The sequence below is a fragment of the Myotis nattereri genome, assembly GCF_964212035.1.
Source record: "Myotis nattereri genome assembly, chromosome: 1".
NCBI classification, from domain to species: domain Eukaryota; kingdom Metazoa; phylum Chordata; class Mammalia; order Chiroptera; family Vespertilionidae; genus Myotis; species Myotis nattereri.
The window spans coordinates 26,735,074-26,751,470 of NC_138075.1; positions in this window are offsets into that span (position 1 = coordinate 26,735,074).

The window sequence follows — 16,397 nt, forward strand, 5'->3', positions numbered from 1 at the left end:
GCCTTTATAATATTCACTTTATGTCTGTATCAGTGGACTTAACCATTTTCCAATTATTTGCTATCATATTGAATACTGTGATGATAAAAATAATAGATTTCCACATAGTGCTTACTTTGTGCCAGGCACTAGGTTAAGCACTTTACATATAGTAATCCATGTAATTCTCAGAACAACCCAGTGAAATAGGCACTATTATTATCCCCATTTTAAAATATATATATTTTTTCGTTGATTTCAGAGAGAGGAAGGGCGTGGGAGATAGAAGCATCAATGTTGAGAATCATTGATCAACTGCCTCTCGCACGCCCCCTAGTGGGGGATCAAGCCTGAAACCCAGGTATGTGCCCTGACTGGGAATAAATAGAATTAGTAGTGACTTCTTGGTACATGGGTCCGCCCTCAACCACCTAGCCACACCATTTTCAATAGCAGCTCACAGAAACTTGCCCAAGGTCACACTGCTAATAAGTAGTGGAGCTGTGATTTAAATTGAAGCAACCTGCTTTCAGAATCTATACCCTTAATTATATTCATACTTAAGGTTTTGTCGTATTTTATTTTTCCTTACAAGAAATTCCGATGTCAATTTCTAAAAAACGTCTTGAAACATATTGTCAGTTTCCCTTTCAGAAAGGTTGTAGTAATTTGTGCTTCCACCAGCAATGTACTAGTTTCACAACATCCTTGCCAACATTGAGAGTTACACTTAAAAAATTTTTTTTTCTAACCTAATAAATGAGAACTCTATATTGAATGAACTGGGATCTCTTTAATTATAAGATTGGACATTTTCCATACATGTAATTGCCATTTATAGAGTACTGAGGGCCTTTTGACACTATCTTACTGTACTAAATGATACCTTATATGTTACAGGACAGTTCTTCAACATCTTCAATCTCATTTAATCCTCGCCTTAGCCTCAGGGGAGGAAATGACTCTCTACTCACACAGAGGTTTCTGACCAGTGAGGTATCATAGTTCAGTGGTTAAGAGGTTTTGGTCTCAGATAGGTGTGGGCTGGAATTCTGTCTTTGCTGCTTCCTGGGCAAGTTATTCAACTTATGAAAACTTCAAACTTCCTCATTCATTAAATGGAGATACTACTTACTTCATAGAATTCTTGTGAAGCACACTGTGAGTGCTGAATAGATGGTAAGTTTAATCATTACTCATTAAATCCTGTCGTTATTGGATCCCATAAAAATGTTATGGCAGCCCTGGTTGGTGTTGCTCAGTAGGTTGGAGTGTCATCCATGTACAGAAGGGTCAAGGCTTAGATTCCCAGTCAGGGCACATACCTCGGTTTCAGGTTCTAACCCTGGTTGGGGCACATATGGGAGGCAATCATTGATGTTTCTCCATATAGATGCTTTTCTCTCTCTCTCCCTCTCCTTCCGCACTCTCTCTCAAAAAAAATCAATTAAAAAACACACACATATACTCCGGGTGAAGAGTCAAAAAAGTTATGGCAGACCTATCTGCCATCCCCTGGCCTTTTTTGTTTTAAGGTATGGTATCAGGTAGAAGAAAGAGAAGACGCTGGGAGTTGGGTGCTCTGAGTTTTTATCATTAACTTCCTGCTCAGATAGGAAGAGCTACTGAAGGCAAATACTGGGCGAAGATCCAGGCATGGGATTTGGCTACTGTCCAAAATAAGATGTGGGCAATGACAACCATACCTGTTTAAAGGTGAGAAATACTGATGTCCAAGTTACCTTTTGATTTCCTGTTCCGTCCTGGCTTAACAGTACAGTAGCTTGTGCTTAGATTTTGGGCTCGAGGACAGGGCTGCAAGAGACATGTAATCCACGTGGTACTCAACTGTGTATGAAACAGAGCTCAACATGAGAGCTTAATGCTAGCTTGGATGAAGGAGAGCTTGCGTGAGGAAGGGAGGGAATATTATGGGCGGCGGGATGCAGTGAGAGCAGACTTACTCTGCCCATCTGTCCCGCTCAGCAGAGCTGTGTGGGTATGTCTAGAACTGTTTTGTTTACTTGTTTTTAGTATGTTTGTCTCTGTCTAAGCCACTCACTGGTAAATTTGTGCTGGTGTCTCAGAAATTTTCTCCCTTCAAACGTAATTAAAGAGGTGCCAAAAAGAATTTCTCAAGTATCCTGTCATTAACTATTGACCATATGCAGACTACTATTTTTGGAAGTGAGCAAAGACTGAAATGACAATTTGGGCATGGCTTTAGGATTCAGAAACTCTGTGCTTCTCCAACTCTAACAGGCGTATGAATCCCAATCTTATTAATGCAATTTCCCGATTCCATTCATGTAGGATGGGCCCAAGGTTGTGCATTTCTAACAAACTACCAGGTGATGCTGATCCTGCTGGTCCATGGCCCACATTTTGAAGAGCAAGTATTTAGATCAGGGGTGGGGAACCTCTTTTCTGCCAAGGGCCAATTGGATACTTATAACATTATTTGCTTAATGTAACTCACTTAATATAAATTTATGTTGCTATGAATAAAGCTCCTAGCCTGGCTAGCATGGCTCAATGGTTGAGCATCGACCTAGGAACCAGGAGGTTGCGGTTTGATTCCCGGTTGGGGCACATACCCAGGTTGCCAGCTAGATCCCCAGTGTGAGTTATGTGGGAGGAAACTAATCAGTGTTTCTCCCTCATCATTGATGTTTCTATCTCTGAAATCAATAAAAATATGATTTTTTAAAAAGCTCCTAGATTTATTGAATTTTGGGTTGCCTAGGCAGGGCCAGACCAAATGATTTTGTGGGCCTTATATGGCCCCAAGGGCCAGACGTTCTCTACCCCTGATTTAGATGAAAGAAATTCCATCTCTCCCCTTATCTCCTGGCCTTTGCCTCCCCCCAGAGAGGACATTTGGTCATATTCCCAGAAATTAATCTGTCCACATTCAAAGGGCAGGGGTATGAACCTGCACTTTATGCAGCAGGAATAGGTATGCTAAGCCAGGTCCTCCTCTTGGGAGCTGGCCATCTTGTTTTCTCTTCTTCAAATGTATTGCCAAGCATACTTTTTATTGCTTCCATTTCTGGTTCAAATGTGGCAGGACAGAGGGCAGGAAGACTTTGATATGTGGGGGGAAGCGGGGGCTCGTGTGGGTCTTTACTGTAGGCTACTTGCTCCAAGGTTGTATTTATAAGATAACTCTGCATTTAAAAATTGGGCATCTATTCAGATGAAAATAAAGTAGTATTCTGATGTCTTATCCATTGATGGCTCTTGAATGTATTGCTTGCTTATGAACCTCACTGAGGAGAAGGATGATTGAGCCAGAGTAGGTTTCTAGACTCATGGCCCTTTGGCCCAATGTCACCAAAACCTCTCCCTTCATTCATCATGGGCAAGCACTGGTTACAGCCCAATTAATTCATCCTATGGACGATCATACCACTAAGGGAATAACTCATTACTGCGAGACATACTGGGAGATTTCTTAGAGAAGATGTATGTGGAGCTATTTTGATGGAAAGAACTTGGTGTAGTACACAGCAGAAGGCACAGCATTCCTGCTGGCTTTATGGGTCTCAGACTCTGTCTGCCCTGGGTTCTGACCTTGTTTCCGCTTCTCTGAGTCTCTGCCTTTCTCAATGTCAACTGGTCTTAGAAGACTGAAGCCCCCTCCCTTTCCAAAGTCACTGTGGAGCTTGCATACCTCCTGAACAGATGGCATGTGCTGCTTTTTCTCTTCCTTCAGTTCAGTTTCTTCAACATATGAAAGACATATATTTGAATCTCTTTATATTAATCTAAGCTGTTCAGGATTTGGTCGCATGCCAACCAAAACAAAGCTATTTTGAGGATGTTTTTCTATTGCATTCAACTTCACAATTTACCTTAGAAAATTACAGAATTTCCATCACCAGTTTTTATCTCTATTCAATTTTCAATCGTCCTTCTTTGAAAAAGTGGAAGATTTTTAACTATTTCATGCCCAGATGTAGCATTAGCCATATGAGGCTAATGTGAGATTCATATTTTCATTCATCTTACCCCTCACTCCTATCCCAACAACAAATTTCTCTATAATTCCAGAGTCCAGCTCAGTCTGACCTTATTTAGAAAAATAAGGTGTCTCTACTTAACCCTATTCTCCTATTACTCAATCGACACCGCACCCCCCAACCTTCCTGTCTCTAATATCAATTGTAGCCCTCCATGGGGGATATGGTGTCAGTTATTTGGATCTGCTGGCATTCCTTCTCTAGGGGGTTCTTCCTTTCCCAATTCATGTGGTCCTGGTGGAGCTGTCAATCATGGTGTCTGAGCCCCAGCCCCACACTTGCTAGCATTATTTCAGTCTTGGCCAATCATATTATTCCATTTCCCTACCCCACAGTGATTGGTTCAGAGAGGGGCACAGGACCTAAGTAGAGATTGATGAGAAACTTCCATGAGATTTACATATGGACATTGGGAGAGAAAAATTCCTTAAATTGGGAGGGTTTGAGGTGAGGACTATCAATGACTATCTTGCTTACCACCTGGAGAAGGCCTATCTGAAAAATGAAACTGAACAGAGGCAGAGAGGATATGAGGGAGAGACTGAACTCTGGTAGCATCATGTAAGTTGTTAGATCTAACAGGTTTTAATGCCAGCTACACCTTCAGACTGCCCAATATGTGAATTAGTGAATTTCTTTGTACATTTTTTCTAGTTTGAGTTATCATTTACAATGGAAAAACTATTGACTTATATAATCCTTCTCAGGTATTTACCCTCTTTGCCTTCCACCTGCTGCCACCTTGGTTTGACTGTTACATGTGGCTGGTAATTATAGCCATGTTCCCCTTGCCTAGAAAGCATTCATTTTTTAATTTCTTTTACACATTAAAAAATAGTTTATTTGCTATGACTGGGTTGCTCAGTTGGTTGGAGCATCCTCCTGTACACCAAAAGGTTGCGGGTTCAATTCCAGGTCAGGGCACATACCTAAGTTGTGGGTTGATCCCCCATATCTATCTATCTATCTATCTATCTATCTATCTATCTATCTATCAACCTATCTCTCTCTATCTCTATCTCTATCTCTTTTCCTCTCTCTAAAAACCAATAACACATATCCTTGGGTGAGGATTAAAAAACAATTTACTTACTAATTTATTCTTAACTTTGTATTATGGAAAATTTTAAACAGACACAAAAGAAAGAATCCTATATAATAAAAGCCTAATATGCTAAGTGTCCAGTCATCTGGTCATCCATTCAACCAATCAAAGCATAATATGTTAATGATATGCTAAGGCCACTCAACTGCCCGCTGTGACATGCACTGACCACCAGGGGGCAGACACTCTGACTGGTAGGTTAGCTTGCTGCTGGGGTCCGGCCTATCAGGACTGAGTAAGACTGGCCGGACACACCCTGGAGCCCTCCCGCAGTCCCTCTCCAGCTGACCAACCTCCTGTGTCCCTCCCTGGCCCTGATTGTGCACCAGTGAAATCCTTTGACCTGGCCTGCACCCTCTCGCATTTGGGGGCCCCTTGGGGGATGTCAGAGAGCCGGTTTCTGCCTGATTTCTCAGGCCAAGCCGAGGGACCCCACTGCTGCATGAATTGGTGCACCAGGCCTGTAGTAGTATAATAAACCTTCAAGAACTCATCACCCAGCCAGAAAAAATAATGAGCAGCAACCAATATTATTATCATATGTTCCGTTTTCCATATGTGCTATATTGTCTCTTAGATCTCTGTGCCTTTGGACTCATGGTTCCCTGTGTGCTTCATCATTCTGTATTTCTCATTTGCTTGCTCTTAGAACATTGGGTCTTTCAGCAAAAGTCACCCAGATTTACTTCAAGATTTAGCACAAGTGTCACTTCTACTGTGAACTCTTACTGGTCTCCATTTGCAAGTTTGGTTGAGCATTGACCCATGAACCAGGAGGTCACGGTTCGATTCCTGGTTAGGGCACATGCCCAGGTTGCAGGAGCATACAGGATGCAGCTGATTGCTGATTCTCTCTCATCACTGACGTTTCTATCTGTATCTCCCTCTCTTTTCCTCTCTCTGAAATCAATTTAAAAATATATTAAAAATAAATAAATAAATAAATAAATAACTTATATAGGATGTTAGAATGTGATAAGTGCAACAACAACAAAAAAAGAAGAGTGTAAGGGGGATTGGGCATGTGTATGTCTTCAAATTTTAAATTAGGAAAATCAGCCTTAGCTGGTTTGGCTCAGTGGATAGAGCATTGACCTGTGCACCAAAGGGTCCCGGGTTTGAATCCGCTCGGTTGCAGGCTGCTCCCTGGCCCAGGCCCTGGGCCCTGGTCCGGGCTCATGCCGCAGACAAGCAATTGTTGTGTTTCTCTTACATCGATGTTTCTCTCTGTTTTTCCCTCTCCTAAATCAATGGAAAAATATTCTCGGGTGAGGATTAACAAAACAAAAATTTAAATAAATAAATGAATGAATAAATAAGGAAAATCAGGTAGGCCATACTTATTGCACTACATGATGGTTATCTGCTGATTTTTCTGTCTCTACAACTAGATTATAGCTACTTGAAGGCAGCGATTGCGTCTTATTCTTTTTGTAGCCCCAGCACCTACTATGGTAGTATTGGTAAGCATTTTGTAATGATTGTGGAATCAACAGAATAAATAGAAGAATATAAGACACCAGCTTGAAAGACTTTTGGTGTCAAGGAAGTTTTTCGAAAGACAGTACATTTACATGGGGAAAAGTTCAAACAGTACTCTCTGTGAAAATGTAAAATAAAAATTAAACTTGCCTTCTAACCCTGTTCTCAGTCCTCCAAAATCTTTCATAATGACATCCACTGCTACTTGTTTCTTATGCATCACTCCAGAGATTGTCATCTATCTATCTATCATCTATCATCTATCTATCTATCTATCTATCTATCTATCTATCTATCTATCATCTATCATCTTTAATTATAAGTACTATCTTGAAAATCATTGTGTTTCTGTAAATAAAGAACTTCCACATTTTAAAAATATAGCTATATGATATTTGTACAGATATATCAGAATATATTTCACCAGGTTTCAGGTGTTAGATATTTAAGTAGTAATGAAGATATTTTGGTGAGCCACTCAACTAGTTGGTAAGTCAGACTGCACTGTGAATCTGGTGATCAAATTTTTCATGCTGAACTAAGTCAATAGCTCCCCCTGGGGATGAGGTCAGTCTCCCCACCTCTGCGTATATATTTAATTTCACCACAACCTCATGAGGTTATTATGATGCTCACATTACAAAGAAGAAACCTGAGATTTTCAGAGGTTCGGTAAATTGCCCAAGGTCACACAGCTTGGAAGCAGGGACTGGACCTGCCTGACTCCAAAGGCCATACTTTTGCCACCAATGGAGTTTTTGGTATTTCTGCTAGGGATGAAATAAAGAGGATTGATACCGATTGAGTTAGATGATCTTTAAGATTCTTTAAAGAATATGGAAGTGTTCTAACACTGTGCCACCTCCCACCATCTAGTCTCTGCCCTTTTCTGTCTGGTTTTGTGAGCCAGGAGACTGACCCCTGAACCAATGAGGCTCTTCTTCCCTGTTACTGCTGCTCAGCTTTGCTGCAAAGAAAGCATCAACATGAGACTGGAGGGGAGAGAGAAAGAGAGAGAGAGAGAGAGAGAGAGAGAGAGAGAGAGAGAGAGAGAGAGAGAGATTTTTTTAATGTATTTTTATTGATTTCAGAGAGGAAGGGAAAGGGAGATAGAACCATCAATGATGAGAGAGAACCATTGATGAGCTGACTCCTGCAAGTCGGGGGGGGGGGGGTGTAGGTTGGGGAGGATCAAGCCTGCAACCCCAGAATGTGCCTGTGACCGGACCTCGGACCCTTCAGTCCGCAGGCTGACGCTCTATCCACTGAGCCAAACTGGATAGGGCAAGAAATGTATTTCTTTACCACTCCCTCCCTGCTTTGGCACCATGGTTTTGGGGGTGGTTATGTCCTGTCATTATGATAGTTGTGCCTGGGTGCCCCCCCCCCCCGCCCTGGGTCTACCTGGAAACACAATTTCTGCCTTTTGCCCAAATGCCTTCCCTCTCTTGCTAGTCTCTGGATGCTTCAACACTCTTTGGTTCCTGTAACCATGCCCAAGCTTTTGTAAATAGCCTCTGTATTGAAAGTCTCTGCAGATGAACCATTACAGTTGGAGTTTGTTTCCTGTCATGGCCCTGTTATAAATACTATTTTAAGATGTTATTTCTTCTAGGAGATATTTAAAGGCCTGATACTGAAAGACTCGATGTAATTTATCTCTAATGGCCATTTTTCAGTTAGTTGGGTGAGCTATTTAGAGCTAATCTGTACTTTTTCACTCTCAAATTCTGTCTACTTGGCAGCAGCCTGTTTAGCCAAGTGCTGAAATCCACTCTGCTATTGGTATGTAAGGTTGTGAGTACATGAATTTTTTTGTTTTTATATATGTATACCCACTAACATTGATTTATAATTATTTTTAATGTTTTTTTTTCATTTAAATTCTATGTTCCAAAATTATAATAGTTACAGGTTACTATATTTGTCCATGTCCATTTGTAACATGAAAATATATGAAAATATAAAATTCTCTGGTAAAGGTAAATAGATGAACATATTGGAGTTGTTGTCAGTTTAAAATAGAATGATATCACCTTAATCGCAATGGTGACTTGACAGACTCTCCTTAGTAATTCTTGTAGAGAAGGTCTAGTGGCTTTTGTTTATCTGGGAAAATCTTAATTTTTCCTTAAATTTTTAAAGGATAGTTTTGCTGAATACAGTATTCTTGGTTGGCAGATTTGTGTTTTGTTTTGTTTTTTCCTTTCAGCACTTTGAGTATGCCATGCTACTCTGTACTAGAATGCTGATTAATTCACTAACAATCTTATGGAAGCTTCCATGTATGTTAGAAATTGTTTTTCTGTTGCTACTTTAAAGATTCTCTCTTTACCTTTGACTTTATACAGTTTAACTTTAATGTGTCTCAATGTGATTGTCTTTGGATTTATCCTCGTTGGAATTTTTTAAGCTTCTTGAATCTGTATATCCATTTCTTTCCTCATATTTTGGAAGTTTTAGCCATTATTTCTTCAAATAAGCTGTCAATCCCTTTCTTTCTCTTTTTGTCTGTGACTCCCTAATATGTATATTAAATTAGTCCTCTTAATAGTGTCCCATAAGTACCTTATGTTCTCTTTGCTCATCTTCATTTTTTCCTTTTTACTCCAGTGACTCAATGATTTCTAATGACTTGTCTTCAAGTTTGCTACTCTTTCTTCTGCCTTATGAGGCTTTATGTTGAACTCCTGTAGTAAAGTTTTCAGTATTATTATTGTACCAGAGGCCCAATGCAAGAAATCTGTGCAAGAGTAGGCCTTCCTTCCCCCGACTGCTGGCACCAGCTTCCCTCTGACACCCAGGACCCGGGCTTCCCTCGTAGCCCTGGCTTTGTCCGAAAGGTCGTCCAGAAGGACATCTGGTCTAATTAGCATATTATGCTTTTATTATTATAGATAATTAAGCTCTGGAGTTTCTGTTTGGTTCCTTCGTCGATATTCTCATTTTGTTCATGCATTGTTTTCCTGATTTAAGTTAGTTGTCTATTTGTGTCCTCATTTAGCTCATTGAGCATCTTTATGACAGTTTAAATTCTTTGTCAGATAGCTCATAGACCTGCGTTTCTTTACACTCAGTTTCTGGAGTTTTATTTTGATCCCTTGATTGGTCCATGTTTCTGTTTCTTTCTTTGACATAGAATCTTTTTATGGGATTTGGGCATTTGAAAAACCAACCATCTCTCCCAGTCTTTGTATATTGACTTTGTGCTGGGGAAGACCTTCACCAATCAACTAGCTGTAGGTTCTAATCTAGGTCCATCTCAAACCTTTTCTGATCTATTGCTCCCCCTGGTGTCTACATGTGGTTCTGCAGCTCTAACATGCTACCTGCCTCTGTTTTTAGTGGCTTCCAAACTCTGGTGTCAGTCCTTTCAGTGGTCCAAATCAGGCAAGATAGAAATCAGTCCTCCAGGTTGTCCCCAAACAAGCTAGAATGTTGGATACATGGTCTACACTTTTGTTTCCATCCTGAGAGGGAGCCCTGGTATGATGGATTTCTTCCTGGCTGCTCAGCACTATACTGCATAAGAGAAGAACAGGGATAGTTATGCCAAATGCTCAGAATTTTGTGCCTCTTTTGTTGGAATCCTGTCTTTGTTTTAAAAATGACTGGTCTCTAGATTTCTCACAGAGGCCTCTTAAGAAGACTTTTTAGATATTTTTCATAGTCACCCCCTCCCATGACATTTTCTTAAATAAAATCTTTATGAGATATAATTCATATACCATACAATTCACCCATTTAAAGTGTACAAATTAATGGCTTTAGTATATTTACAGAATTGTGCAATCATCACTATAATCAACTTGAGAACATTTTCATCAATCCCAAAATAAACCCTGTACCCATTAGTTATCACTTCCAGTCCCCTAGCCTCATCTCCCACCTTCCCACCCCCAAGCCTAGATACTACACTTGATCTTAGCCAAAAGGCCGAGAAGCGATTAAGCCTAGATGATCAGTAATCTATTTTCTATAGATTGGCCTTTCTGGGCATTTCATATAAAAGGAATCATATAATATGAAGACCATATGATATTTTAATAGAACAACTATACTATATATTTGCTTATGTACTACATTTATATCTGTACTTTATACATAAATAGATATTTTTACACCCCCCTTCAAAGAATCAATTTTCATCAACCCCACCGAGAATGCATCATCCAAGGTGCCATGTGGTTTCTCCACAGAATTTTCCCCACCAGCTGCAGATAGCAAAACTGTGAGTCATTTGTTGACAGTACATGATTATTAAAATGAGGTGTTTTTGTAATTGGTTATAATTACTACCACCACCCCCAGAAACTGGGTACAAGGGAATGAACTCTTCGTGATCTTCAATAGAAGTGAATGCAATTTTCCTGACTAAGCCCAAATATGACTTTACAAATGAAAAAACCTGATCCTAAAATCTCTCCTCTTTTACCTTTTACTTGCATCTACCTTTGAATGGACCTACTGAATAGCTTTGAATATCCTGCCTGCTCTGTTGCTATTTTCCCTATTCAGGCCCATATTCTTTATTTACTTAAACTAATAATCAGTAGTGTCTCCAGTCATACCTTTTCAACCATCCTTCATATAACTGCCAAATCAGCCTTTCTAAAACAAAAATCTGACATTTAATTACCCCAAATAAAAAATTTTCCAATGGTTCCCCTAATACTTATAGGATAAAGCCCAAATTACTTATTGTGGAATACAAGCCCTTGAGGTACAGGACTTCATTTGCCCCTTTATATCCTATATAATAAAAGAAAAACATGTAAATTGACCATCCCTCTGCTATGCTCACCAGCCAATCAGGAGTGAGTATGCAAATTAACCCAACAAAGATGGCAGGTTGATTTGCATACCCAGGCGGAGAGCAGAGCTGCCGGGCAGAGAGCAGAGTGGGAGAGCCGGTGGAGAGTGGAGCGGCTTAGGGAACTTGGCTCCCCAAGCCACCAGACGGAGAGCAGAGAGGGAGAGCTGGTGGCTTGGAGGACTTGGCAGAGTGGGAGGCCATGGGACGGAGACAGAGCAGGAAAGGAAAACCAAGATCATGGGGAGCACCAGGAATTCTGGGAATAGTCGTTCTGGTGGCAGCCCCATGACCTGAAGCAGAAGCCCAGAGCGTGGGAAGTACCAGGAATGCTGAGAATCATAGTTCTGGTGGCAGATGGATCTTGACCTAGACACTAGAGCAAAGTGAGCCTGAAGCAAGTTACTGTTGAGGTGGGGGATGGATAGAAAGCAAAGGTGAAAGACATAAGTAAAATCAGAGTGTCTAGGAAAAATTAAAGGGAAGATATCCTAAAACTTCCAGGAAATCTCCACCAATGAAGCAAAGAAAAAAAAAATGCCTTTATTATTCTGTGAGCAACAAACCAAACTGGGTTGGGAGTCTCAGACAATTTGCTCGTATGATTGCAAAGACAGACACTCCCAGATTGGATAGGGCTCCCCTGAGGGCTCCCAGATTGGAGAGGGTGCAGGTCGGGCTGAGGGACCCCCATACCCCCCAGTGCACGAATGCCATGCACCAGGCCTCTAGTATCTTATAACCACTCATCTCACTCATTCTTAAACTTAACCCCATGTCCAGACATAGGGAAATGTTTGCAAAACTTTTAGTATGCCAAGATGCTTTATGTCTACATATTCCTTCCTTTCTGCTCCCTTCTTCTCTCTCTTCTCCCCTTCCTACTCCATCTGGAAAAAACTTATCTTTTATATCAGCTCTAATGTCATTTCCTATACAAATCTGTGAATTCTGAGGGGGGCAGGAGAAAGATATCTATTAAGAAGGGCTCCTGGTGGCTTACTGGGTTCAAGCTTTTATTTTAATATTTTTATTGATTTCAGAGAGGAAGGGAGAAGGAAAGAGAGACACCTCAATGATGAGAGAGAATCATTTATCGGCTGCCTCCTGCATGCCCCACACTGAGAACTGAGCCCAAAACATGAGCCTGGAATCAAATTGTGACCTCCTGATTCATGACCTCGACACTCAACCACTGAGCCACACTAGCTGGGCTCAAATTTAAAAACAACAACAACAAAAAATACCCACAGGGACTAGCAGCCATTTCTTACAGGGGCCTCTCACACAAACTGCACCTCATGGAGAAGCCTGTGCTGAGTTGCTTGCCTGCTCTATTTCTGCCATCTCAGCTAACCTTTATAAAAGAGTTCCTGGTATCCCATTTCTATAGGACGGAGGCTTTCCCCATCTAATCAGAGCCATGCAGCTCAGGCCATTCAGAGCAGCTCTACTCTGACCAATCAGGAGAGTGCCTTTTGGACCAATCAAACTGGGCAAATCTGGAGTCCTCATTTGCATGAGGATGGGCCAATCAGGGACCAGGAGCAGGGACTCCTGGCCTCAGGACCACATCACAATTGAGCTGTTTTGCACTGAATAAAGTTTCCTTCCTCACCACACCCCAAATTGGGGATTTCTGTTGGTGTTGAGTTGGCACCAACGACCATCCATTAACAAATCCTTTGCTGAAAACCAGACCCCATTGCCTCCACTGTTTCCTGGGTAGAATTTCTTAGAGTATAGTAACAATATACTGTGATAATAAATACGTATAGTTATTATTAAATAAAGGAAAAAATGGTGTGTACTCTTTCCTGAGTTCATTAATAGAAGAGTTTGTTGGTGGTGGTTATTTTTTTAAATACTGCTTCACTGTCTAGGAGAGCTTGTTCATTTCCATGGGCTTCAGTTACCAAATTCCCATAACCAACTTCCAAAGAAGCACCAGTGCTGTGTCTCTTATTGCTTATCAGATGTCCCAGTGGAAACATAAATCAGAGGCAAGGGCAATAATCAGAAGTCTATTACAATAATCTAAGTGGGAGGCAGTGAGAATGGAAATTAGCGAACACGTCTAAGAGACTTCTGAGATATGAATTGCATCCAGGCCAGATAGGAAGGCTCTTGCCAGTGCTCTGAAATCCCACAATGGGTGCGGATGCCTACACCCCTGTGGTGAAGGCTGACACAGGACGGAGGAAAGTCCAATATTTTCAGAGCACCACTCCTTCCCTCTTCCCTTCTCTTCTCCAAGTCTGACATACAGGTGGGTAGGAGACCAACAGAGCTGGGGAACAGGAATAAAATTCCAGTTTCTCTTCTCCCCATTTGAGCTCTAGATCTAATTTTGGTCTTGCATTTATATAATATATAAAGACATAATATATAAACTCAAGACTGCCAACTATTCTTTTTTTTAAATACTTTTTTTTTTATTATTGATTTCAGAGAGGAAGGAAGAGGGAAAAAGAGAGAGATTGAAACATTGATGATGAGAGAGAATCATTGATTGGCTGTACCCTACACGCCTTATACTGGGAACGAGCCCACAACCTGAGCATGTGCCCCTGACTGGTATCGAACCTGGGACCCTTCAGTCTGCAGGCCAATGCTCTATCCACTGAGCCAAACCGGTTAGGGCATGCCAACTATTCTTAGTGATTGCAGGACAGACCAAAAAATGTCCTTTATGCCCTCTAGTCACAATTTATGGCTTTTGATAGACTGGCATGCTAGATACCTAAAACCACCTTCATTTATTACCAGATCTGAGTTCTTCTGGATTTACAGTGAGGAACGTGGCTCCAGAACAATATTCTCTGTGTGATCAGTCAGGTCTGAGCATAGGCAATGGCAAGGCTTTGACTGGCAGGCCTCAGAGGGGAAGCTGCCCTCCTCACACCAGAAGGTGCACAGCCTGTGCATTGTAGTTACCTGGAGGGAATTACAGATGAGAACCGAGGTCCCCTGGAGCCAGCCACGCTCCAAGGCATCCTGCATTCCCAGCCCAGGCACTTCTATTTGGAGTCCATTTTATCAGGGAGCTTCAGCGAGACATTTTCCAAGCACCTCCACCGAGACCTCATTATCAGGGACCGTTGTGGAGGCAGTTTTGCCTTTTGACACCTAGTCTTTCCCCCTCTACCTTGCTGTGGCCCCACAGGTCCATACAAAAGCAGGAGCTTTTTGTTCAGGGTACTTGGCAGTGAGGTGACGTCTCCCCATTTCTGCTTCCACTTGATCCTTGCCTGCTGTTCTTCCATAGGGGGACGGGAGTTCAGGGGGGTGGGGTGGGGAATGGAACAACGGAGCCAGTGCCTTTCTTTTGCCTCTTGCCTGCACTACCGAAGTAAGTGAATAAAACGGTTTGTCTATTACTTTCATTTTATCTTATCCTAATTGACCACCTCCACACCTGGCAGCTCAGCACACATCTGCTTGGTTTCCCTGTCCTTGAATAGGGTGTAAGACTATTCCATCCTAACCCCCTTCTAGTAAGGGCCTTGGGCGCTTGAAACAAGAGCTTTTTTTATGATACATGCCATACATAGATTCTACTTTTTCTTTTCACTCCAGCAAGATTCAAATATTTTGAGAAAAGGAGAATGGATAATCCAGATGCACATTAGACTACATTGGATAGACTATTGAAACCTCCAGATAGTGTTGCTTGGCCTACAGAATAATGTGACTAATTTTGGCCAGATGGAGCCTGATTATGAATTAGCTACATGTAGTCTAGATTTGAAACACTAGACAGCGACCCACTGCATAGCTTTAAATTATACAGATGAAGCTCTTTGCCCATGGTGGTTCAATTATTTTCTTGGAAGACAATATACTTCTTCCTTCAGGAAGCCTAATGAATTTTATAATTACCCCTTCCTCTGAAGTCCACAGTGATGATTCCCCATCTGAATTGTTAAAGAGGAACCCACAGCAGGAAACATTATTGATGTGTGAAAAACCGAGGACCACACTCCTTTGCTGGCGTTACCATCTTTGCACGTATCCAATAGCCATTTAAGGCTGTGGGCCTGAGGGAGGAGGAGAGTAAATTTCTTTTATCCCTTCAAGGTCTCTATTGCTATTAATTTGATAGTTCCTGCCTTAGTTTTGTATATCATCACCTCTTGTTAGGATTGCTAGGACCTATTGCTTAGTATGTATCTAAATTCACCCTCTACACCAGCGGTTCTCAACCTGTGAGTCACGACCCCTTGGGCAGTCAAACGACCCTTTCACAGGGATTGCCTAAAACCATCCTGCATATCAGATATTTACATTATGATTCACAACAGTGGAACATTACAGTTATGAAGTAGCAACGAAAATAATTTTATGGTTGGGTCACAACATGAGGAACTGCATTTAAAGGGCCAGAAGGCTGAGAACCACTGCTCTATACTGACATCTGAGTTCTCATTATCAAATGTATGCCTCTATCGCCAGCCGTGGGCAAACTACGGCCCGTGGGCCGGATCCGGCCCGTTTGAAATGAATAAAATTAAAAAAAAAAAAAAGACTGTACCCTTTTATGTAATGATGTTTACTTTGAATTTATATTAGTTCACACAAACACTCCATCCATGCTTTTGTTCCAGCCCTCCGGTCCAGTTTAAGAACCCATTGTGGCCCTCGAGTCAAAAAGTTTGCTCACCCCTGGATTAGCCAATGCCTTTAGGATCATGTCAACCTCCTAACCAAATAAGATCTGAAACAAACAGGGCTCAGGTGTCACTTCCATCTCGTCCTCCAGCTTCATCACATTGTACACTCAAGGCACAATATACTTGCTGTCCTTTGAACAAAATTCCTCCACTTCTGTGACTTTTCAGCAGCTATTCTTCTGGTCAGAGCAAAGTGCCCATCTTCTGTCCCTCTCTTAGGAAAAAACCATACTCATTTTTAGTTCAGATTTCATTTGTTGTGTTCCATATGTTAAAGGAAGAACAGCAAAATGGGAGAGTAAAGGTATGGGGATGTGGGC